Raw genomic sequence first — 8,715 nt, forward strand, 5'->3', positions numbered from 1 at the left:
AAACAAATTAGATGCAGAAAGCAAACCCCAAGTCTACAGTTGCTCCCAAAGTCCACCAACTCAATGTTGGGATGATTCGTTGTCTATTCAGGTATTCCACAGATGCAGGGTACATTAAGTTGATTGTGGAAATTTAATCCGCTGCTCCTGAGGCTGCTGGGAGAGATTTCCCTTTCTCTTCTTTGTTCTCACAGCTCCTGGGGTTCAGCTTTGGATTTGGGCCCGCCTCTGCATGTAGGTCGCCTGAGGGCGTCTGTTCTTTGCTCAGACAGGACGGGGTTAAAGGAGCAGCTGCTTCGGGGGCTCTGGCTCACTCAGGCCGTGGGGAGGGAGGGGTACGGATGAGGGGCGAGCCTGCGGCGGCAGAGGCCGGCGTGACGTTGCACCAGCCTGAGGCGCGCCGTGCGTTCTCCCAGGGAAGTTGTCCCTGGATCACGGGACCCTGGCAGTGGCGGGCTGCACAGGCTTCCGGGAGGGTAGGCGTGGAGAGTGACCTGTGCTCGCACACAGGCTTCTTGGTGGCTGCAGAAGCAGCCTTAGCGTCTCATGCCCGTCTCTGGGGTCTGTGCTGATAGTCGCGGCTCATGCCCGTCTCTGGAGCTCGTTTAGGCGGTGCTCTGAATCCCCTCTCCTTGCACACCCCGAAATAATGGTCTCTTGCCTCTTAGGCAGCTCCAGACCTTTTCCTGGACTCCCTCCCACCATTAATTTTTAAGGCCAGTGGATTTCTGCTCTAAAAGAGTTTTTACTGCCTGATCCTCGCAGAGGTTCTCCAGGATTGCCACAGACCGAGGTCCCAAAATCTGTCTGTGCTGTACTAAAGTTACTTATACCTGTCAAGTCAAAGCGCTGAGACAGCGAAGTGTGCAGTGAAGAGAGGGTTTACTCACGAGGCAGTCCAGCGAGGAGCAGGAGAACGAATCCCAAATCCGCCTTCCCTGAAGGCAAGGGGCTCAGGGTACTCCAGCATCTGTCTTGTTGCTTTAACTCAGTGGTTCTCAACTGGGGGATGATTTTGCCCCCAGGGGTCATGTAGCAACATCTGGAGACAGTTGGGTTGTCATAACTAGGGGGTGGGGGCTACTAGTAACTAGTGGGTCAAGGCCAGGGAGGCTGCTAAACATCCTACAGTGCACAGGACAGTCCCCCATCGGAGAATGATCTGGTCTCAGTTGTTAGTAGTGCCAAGGTGGAGAAACTCAGGCTTAACACCTCAAGCAGTTCTGATGATCCAACAGGTTTCAGAACTAGTAGCTTTAGATAGTCCAAGAAGATGGTAAGACTGGAAAAGATTATAAATGAGCCATTATAACTTACTGGCAAGAATAGTCACTAATTACTGAATCTAGCTTACATTTCAATTATCCGAAGTCTTGAGAAAGAGAGTGGGTTGACCGTAACAAACATCGTACAAATTTTGCCCCTCCTGTTTCTTGCATTTGTGTGTGGTAGGGATGGTGGGAATAGGTATAGATACAGATATATAGATATAAAAACACATACATATATTCTTATTCTCTAGTCTATATACGTGAAAAAGTGGTATTACTGAAAACAAGATGTGTACACGGGTTAACACAATATTGTAAATCAACTATACTTGAATTAAAAAATGTGTACACGTGGCTTGCAGCATATTCAGGGGGAAGTAATATTAATAATGGAGGCGAGAAATGCTTGGATATAGGTTTGTTCCTTGCCCAATCTTCTTTGCAAATGTCTGGAGTCTCCTGGTGAATACTGAGATTCAAATATTGATTCAGGGACTTCCCTGGTGGTCCAGTGGGTAAGACTCTGCACTCCCAATGCAGGGGGCCCGGGTTCGATCCCTGGCCAAGGAACTAGATCCCACATGCCGCAACTAAGAGTCCATGTGCCGCAACTAAAGATCCCACATGCCGCAATGAAGATCCTGCATGCCGTACTAAGACCCAGCGCAGCCAAGATAAATAAATAAAATAAATAATAAATAAATAAATGTAAAATAAAAAACAAATATTGATTCAGTAGGCAGAAATAGAGAGTTTCTCCTGTACCTACTTGATACAAAGGTTTCCACTAATGAAAGTGAAAGGATTTTTATTAGTTTTTTTTTTTTCTTTTTCAAACATTTCCTAAGGTTTCTGGGAACGGCAGTTGGTAGTGAAGAGAAACCATCACCACAGGTTTAGAGGTAGGTCAGAGGTCCATCTTTTTTCAGACCCCTATAGCTCCATGACTTCTCTCCTTACATGCATGTCCACTCTGGAGAAAACTTACATAAAAATAAGATAGTATTCGGGGCCTTATTTCTACATCCATTCACTCATTCACACATCCAGTATTGCTTGAGAGTCTGCTATGCCAGGCACTGTTGTAGGTGCTGAGGCTACAGCAGTGAACAAAAAAACAAGACCCTACCCTCATGGAATTTCCCTTTTGCTGGGGCAGATGCACACACAAAAACCAAACAGCTACTCTGTGTAGAATTCATCAGGGACAGATGGGTGGTGTGGGGGGAAGTGAAGCAAGGAAAGGAGAAGAGGGAGCATCAAGGGTGGAAGTGAGTGTACATTTTATAGTGGATGGTCAGGGAAGGCCTCCATGAACAGGAGACATTTAGGCAGACAGCAGAAGGAAGCAAGGGAACCAGGCTAGCCAAGTGGTTATCCGGATGAAGAGCATAGATGGCAGTGGGAACAGCAAGTGCAAAGGCCCTGGGGTATATAAGAAACAGAACAAGTGACTATCTTATGGGTATGATTGGTTTCAAAACTTTGACATTTGTTTTAGGGGCTGCCGGGGAGTTTGTAAAACTAACTTGGGTACTGTGACTCCTTTTCTCCCCACTTGAAAATAAAAAAGTGACCATCAATTAAGGTCAGATAATTATGCAGATTTTTTTTGGCACAAAACAGAAGGATGTGTGCTCTTCATCTCTTTCTGAAAGAAAACATAATAGGGTCCATGCTCAGGGAACCATTGTGCTTCTGGGACATCGGAGCAGCAAGACAGCACAGCAGCATCCCCTCCGCAAAGGACTACGGGTTTTGGAAAGAGAGAAAGGAGAGCTGAGTCCAAAGCTTGGTCCTGCAAAATGCAAAAGAATAAACAGAGACACCACCCCAGGACTTTTGCTAGTTGCACAGACGGAGTGTCACCACCCCTGGAAAATCCTTCATGCTTGGGCGGGAGCCAAAAACCAGTGAGCATTACTGTGAAAATGAGGACTGTGTCCACGGCCTGTATACTCTTTTTTTTTCTTCTTTTAAAAAGATTTTTATTAAATGTCTTTATAGAGCAACATCCAGACTCCAGATCCAGCGGCCAAGGAGACCCTATTATGCCGTGGGTACCGGTTGAGGCATGGCAGGCGGCTCTGGCTTCCCACCCTTCTGCTCGGAGATGGAGGTGGTGGGCAGTATTTCTTTCATCCTTGGGTTCCACGATGCTCACATGATCAGGCAGGGGCTTCTTAGGGCCAGTCTTACCAGTTGGGTCCCAAGGCAGCATGATCTTTACCTTGTGCCCAGCACACGTCATGGCGCACGGCAGTATCGACATAGTACTTAACAGGGTCCCCACTGTGGATCACCAGGCCATCCACAAACTTCATGGATTTAGCCCTCTGTCCTGGGAGTTTCCCAGACACCACGACCTCACAGCCTTTAGCCCCACTCTCCACGATGAACCGCAGCACACCACAGCAGGCCCTCCACACAGCAAGGCCTCCTAGGAATTTGTAACGCAGAGGCTCTGCCTGGGCAATGGCGCACAGACTTCTTGTGGCCACCGTTTCAGCATAAAGCTCTACACTGCCCTCAGGGAAGCCAAATCTCTTCTGAACCACAACAGTCAATTCCCGGATCCGCCGGCCCTTCTCACCAAGAACATTGTGTGTCCTTTTGGCCAAGATAATGATTTCTGTCCTGGTTGGTGTAACTCGGACCTCAACTCCAGAGTACCCATCTTCAGCCAGCTCCCAAATGAGAAACTCGTTCAGTTCAGCTTTGAATATGCCGTCAGCAACAAACTTCCTCTTCTTGGAAATCTGCACCGCCTTCTTGCCACCACGCGCCGCCAAAAGGAGAAAGCTGTACACTCTCTTAATTAGAATATATTGGTGCCTGTTCAAGGTGGATCGATAAGCAGGCACCTTGAGCACCCTTGGGGAGCTGGGTAAAAAGCAGTTCTCAAAGAAAGGGCTCTTGAAGAGGCCTTAAGAGGGAACGCAAGAGGTGCCAGGAAAGCAGAAGGCGGCCAGTGCCAGCCCTTTCAAAACTCGCAACAGGAGCAAAGCCTGATCCCTCCCTGGTATGTTGTACACATTCCCAGATGTGGCCCTTACATCTTCAAAGCTCCGCTCAAACTCAGTCACCTTACGGCCATGAGATGTCACCAAGAAGAGACATGGTTTTGTTTGTTTTTCTTTGTCTTTTTTTAGCAGCAGATCTTCTCTCTGACATTCAGACATTGTCTACAAGTGTCTGACTTTCTGAGATTGTTTGGGGGGGAAAAAAAGCCTAATTATTCAAATGTCTGGGTCAGTGGTTCTTAAACTTCTGACTAGAGAAGGATACCCTGGGAACTTGTTAAAAACTTCAGTGTGAGGCCCCATACCCCGGAGATGAAAAATGTAGGTCTAGGAATATGCATTTTTACACTTCCCCAAAGCCATTCTGAGGCTTGTAGGTCAAAGGACCTTACTTGGAAAAACACTGTCCCATCCCCTCTCCCTCCCACCAAAAGGTCCTTTTCCTCACTGATAAAACGTGGTTGTTTGGGGAGAGGTGAGGGAGCGAAGGAAGACACGGAAGTTGCCCAGATTGCCTTGTAATTCTCTCAAACTGTGGTTCCTGACTGCAGAAAGTCTGTGTCTACACTATTCTGTTCCCAGATTCAGGCACTACTTGACTCAGTACATAGTTGGCTACATGGCGCAGCATGAAGACAGCCTGCCCAAAGCTGTTGTTCCTAATGCCCTGCCCAGCATGGCACTGGACGTCGAGGCGTCCCCCCTACGAGGACAGGAAGGTGCATCAGCCATACCACGTGGCCGGCAGGGACCCTTGCCCGAGCACTAGAGCGTGCAACCCAGAAAAGCAAATTGGGAAATGCATTAGTGTGTCCCTATTTCAATGAGCCCCACCCATCTGATTCCTGTCCTAGCCCAGGCAGTCGGTTTGTAATTTCTTCTATTTGACCCAAAGCAGTGAGTGAGTAGAAAGAGAAGGGCGCTGGAAGTGCGGAACCCTGCTAGAGCCCCCAGAGTAGACCCTGAGTAGCTCTGTGACCTTAGCAAAGTCACTTCTTTTCCTCTGAAGAATCAGAAGGTGGGTGAAAGAAAAAACTTTGGAAGGCCCTTCCTCTCCCACCAACCAGGATTCCAAGAGCAAAGGAGTGTTCATGGTGAGCTTGCACCGTGGAGATTCAAACCAAGCATGGCGTGCTCTCCAGGCAGTGGGCAAACCCAGCAATTGGGGCCGTGGGACACAAGTGACAAGCTTAGGTTGTGAGGACCCAGAATATCAGGAGACAGGGCAGAGGAGGGCCTGGGGAAGAAGGGAGAAGAATGTATAAGCCAGGGTTTCTCCAGCTCGGCACTGTGGCTATTTTGGCCCCAATGATTCTTTGCTGTGGAGCAGTCCTGTGCATCGTAGGTTATTTAGCAGCATCCCAGGCCTCTACCCACTAGATGCCAGGAACATCCCTCCTCCCCCACCTCCAGTTGTGACAACTAAAAATGTCTCCAGACATTGCCAAATGTCCCCTTGGCAACAAAACTGCCTCTGGTTGAGAATCACTGGTTTAAATGAAACAACACAGTATGGCTTTATCCAGCTTTATCCTCTTAATAATTCCCCCACACGCTCAGAAGGAATATATGTAATTTCTACTAGTGTACCCTAAAACTATCACTGCTCAGCTATTTCACTTGTTCACAGATCGGTCTGAAAGGTAAAGACCACCGCTTCCAATACCAACCTCCAGCAAATTAAGATATACGGGAGGTTAGATTAAATTAAGATTAAATAAAGGGGAGTGCCAGGGGGTGAAGGGGTGAAACCCACCAAAGGAGCAGAAATGTAGGGTAAGGAAAGTCGGAAGTCAGGGCAGAAGCTGGGATTACAGATGGTCAGTCTGGGCTAAAAGAATGAGGAGACGCTTGAGGGTGAAGGGAGAGATGTGAGGGTGAGAGAGAAGGAAACTGGAACCTACAAAAGACTGAGGAAATGTGGAGAGCGGGAGACTGGGCCATAAGGATGTGTGTCTCTGTGTGTGTGTCTGTTGGTATCTGTGTGTCCATGTGTGTGTCTATGTGTCTGTTTTTGCCTGTGTGTCTGTGTGTCTCTGTATGTGTGTCTGCGTGTGTCTGTGTGTGTGTGTGTGTGTGTGTGTATCTGTCTGTGCCTGTGTGTATCTGTGTGTGTCTACCTGTGTGTCTGTCTGTGTCTGTGTGTGTCTGTCTGTGTGTACGTCTGTGTCTGTGTGTCTATCATCTGTGCATCTGTCCATGTGTGTGTCTGTCTGTGTGCCTGTGTCTTTGTGTTTCTGTGTGTCTATGTGTGTCTGTCTGTGTGTCTGTGTGTGTCTATCTGTGTGTCTGTGTGTCTTCGTGTGTGTCTGTGTGTCTGTGTCTTTGTGTGTGTCTGTGTGCATGTCTGTGTCTGTCTTTGTGTGTGTGTCTGTGTGTATGTCTCTGTGTGTCTGTGTCTGTGTGTGGCTCTGTGTCTATCTATCTGTGCGTCTGTGTGTGTCTGTATGTCTGGGTGTGTGTCTGGGTGTGTGTCTGTGGGTGTGTCTGTGGGTGTGTGTCTGGGTGTGAGTCTGTGGGTGTGTCTGGGTGTGTCTTTGTGTGTGTCTGCGTATCTGTGTGTGTGTGTGTGTCTGGGTGTGTGTGTCTTTGTGTGTGTCTCTGTGTGTGTGTGTGTGTGTCTGTGTGTCTATCTGTGCATGTGTCTGTATCTTTGTGTGTGTCTGTGTATCTGTGTGTGTCTTTGTGTGTGTCTGGGTGTGTGTGTGTGTTTTCAGTAAGTTTCTCACGGTGGAGGCAGAGAAGTCTCTACAGATGGAGGATCACCATGTTCTGAGGAGAAAGAGACTGGATGGAAAGGAGGACTAACAGCTGAACACAGGAGACCAGAGCCGCAGGCCGGAGCCGGCAGGAAAGGCTGCCCCCGCGGGGTAACTGACACCCGGAACCCCCGCAAGGGGATGGCGCCGATGACGGCTCGGGAAATGGAAGCGGGCGGCCACTGCCAGCCCCACCGCCACTCACTGAACACCCACCGAGTAGACGTCGAGGGGCCACTAAGTGCCAGGTGCCGCGTTAGCTCCTGAAGGTCTAAAGAGAAAAAGCCCGGGCCCTACCCTCAGGAGATCAAGGTCTCCAAGGCCAAGCTTGGGCAGAGTCACGGCTTTCGTGACTGCCTCTCCGGAGGAAGCGCTCTGAGACTCCGGGTTCCTGCTGCTTAGAGGATGAAACGGCATAATCAGGAAAGAAAAGCTGCTCCCAGCACACTCCCTACCATCTTCAGTTGGCTTGAAAACAGCGATGGGGATAAAAGACTTATATAAGGTTCCAGAAAACCTCTGGCCACCCCTCCCCTTTCAAGGCCACCCCTCCCCTTTCTTCAGAACGAAGCTCTCTGATGTACAGCCCCGAATTTTCAGTGAGACCCTCTTACTGTCAAGTCAGCTGAATTTCTGTGAATTTTAGATGCCCCAGGGTTGGGTTGCTGTTTTGAATTAGTTCCTCTTGCCAAGGGATATAAGCAAAGGCTCCCTAAGGAAGCCTGCAAAAACAGCTCATTACTGTGCAATCCATTTCCCCGCCACCTCGCAGAAGATTCGAGCGGAAAAGCTTTGTTGCCACCGTCTGATAACAGAGGTGATGGCCTGAATACTAACCAGAAAGCCGCAGAGAAAGAAATGTTTTCTGAGAAAATGTGTCTCTTCTGCACGTAGGAAAACAACAAGACACACACACACACACACACACACACACACACAGAGGTCTCTGTTCACAAATCTCAAGTGGGGAAAGCTGTGTCTTGGGAAGGACTGGGAAGGTGAGGTCTGGGGGTCTGGCTTGTAAAAGCCGATTTCAGTGCCTCCCTTTTGCTGCTCACATACAGGGCATTCAGTTTGCTCAAGTGAATGCAAACAAAGGAATAAATTTGTTTGAAAGGGCAGGCTTCATTATACTCTAATTAATGTAAATCTCACCCACAGAGAGGAACCAAAATAAATAGCTATAGTAATTAAAGTTTAGGGGTTTGGTTTGGTTTAGAGGGGGGTTACTTCGGGGTGTGTCTGAAAAGGATTCAGATTTGATGGAGTTTTAGGAATGGATTCTTGTATAATAATCTTTCAAAAGAACGAGCTACCTAAATCAGTCGGGTGGTTGTCCCTATTCCGGGTCAGTAGAATCCTTCCTCTCTCAGAAGGAAAACACTATGTTCCCACAAGGGGTTTTGGAAAACAAAGAGACCAACGTTAAGTACCAGAGTTCCTAAAATATGAGAGAAAAAAAGGCCTAAAACAATGCAGGGGAAGAAAATTAAATCATTAAAGCACTGTCACGGGCTTCCCTGGTGGCGCAGTGGTTGAGAGTCCGCCTGCCGATGCAGGGAACGCGGGTTCGTGCCCCGGTCCGGGAAGATCCCACATGCCGCGGAGCGGCTGGGCCCGTGAGCCGTGGCCGCTGGGCCTGCACGTTCGGAGCCTGTGTTC

The 8,715-nt window shown here is 48.7% G+C and overlaps 1 pseudogene; it reads right to left on the reverse strand.

Moving 5' to 3' along the window:
• Window positions 1–3,263: 3,263 nt before the first annotated feature.
• On the reverse strand, window positions 3,264–4,453 carry LOC101321016 (small ribosomal subunit protein uS3 pseudogene; annotated as a pseudogene).
• Between the last annotated feature and the right edge of the window lie 4,262 nt (window positions 4,454–8,715).

Source organism: Tursiops truncatus, chromosome X (genome assembly GCF_011762595.2).
Source record: "Tursiops truncatus isolate mTurTru1 chromosome X, mTurTru1.mat.Y, whole genome shotgun sequence".
NCBI classification, from domain to species: Eukaryota; Metazoa; Chordata; class Mammalia; order Artiodactyla; family Delphinidae; genus Tursiops; species Tursiops truncatus.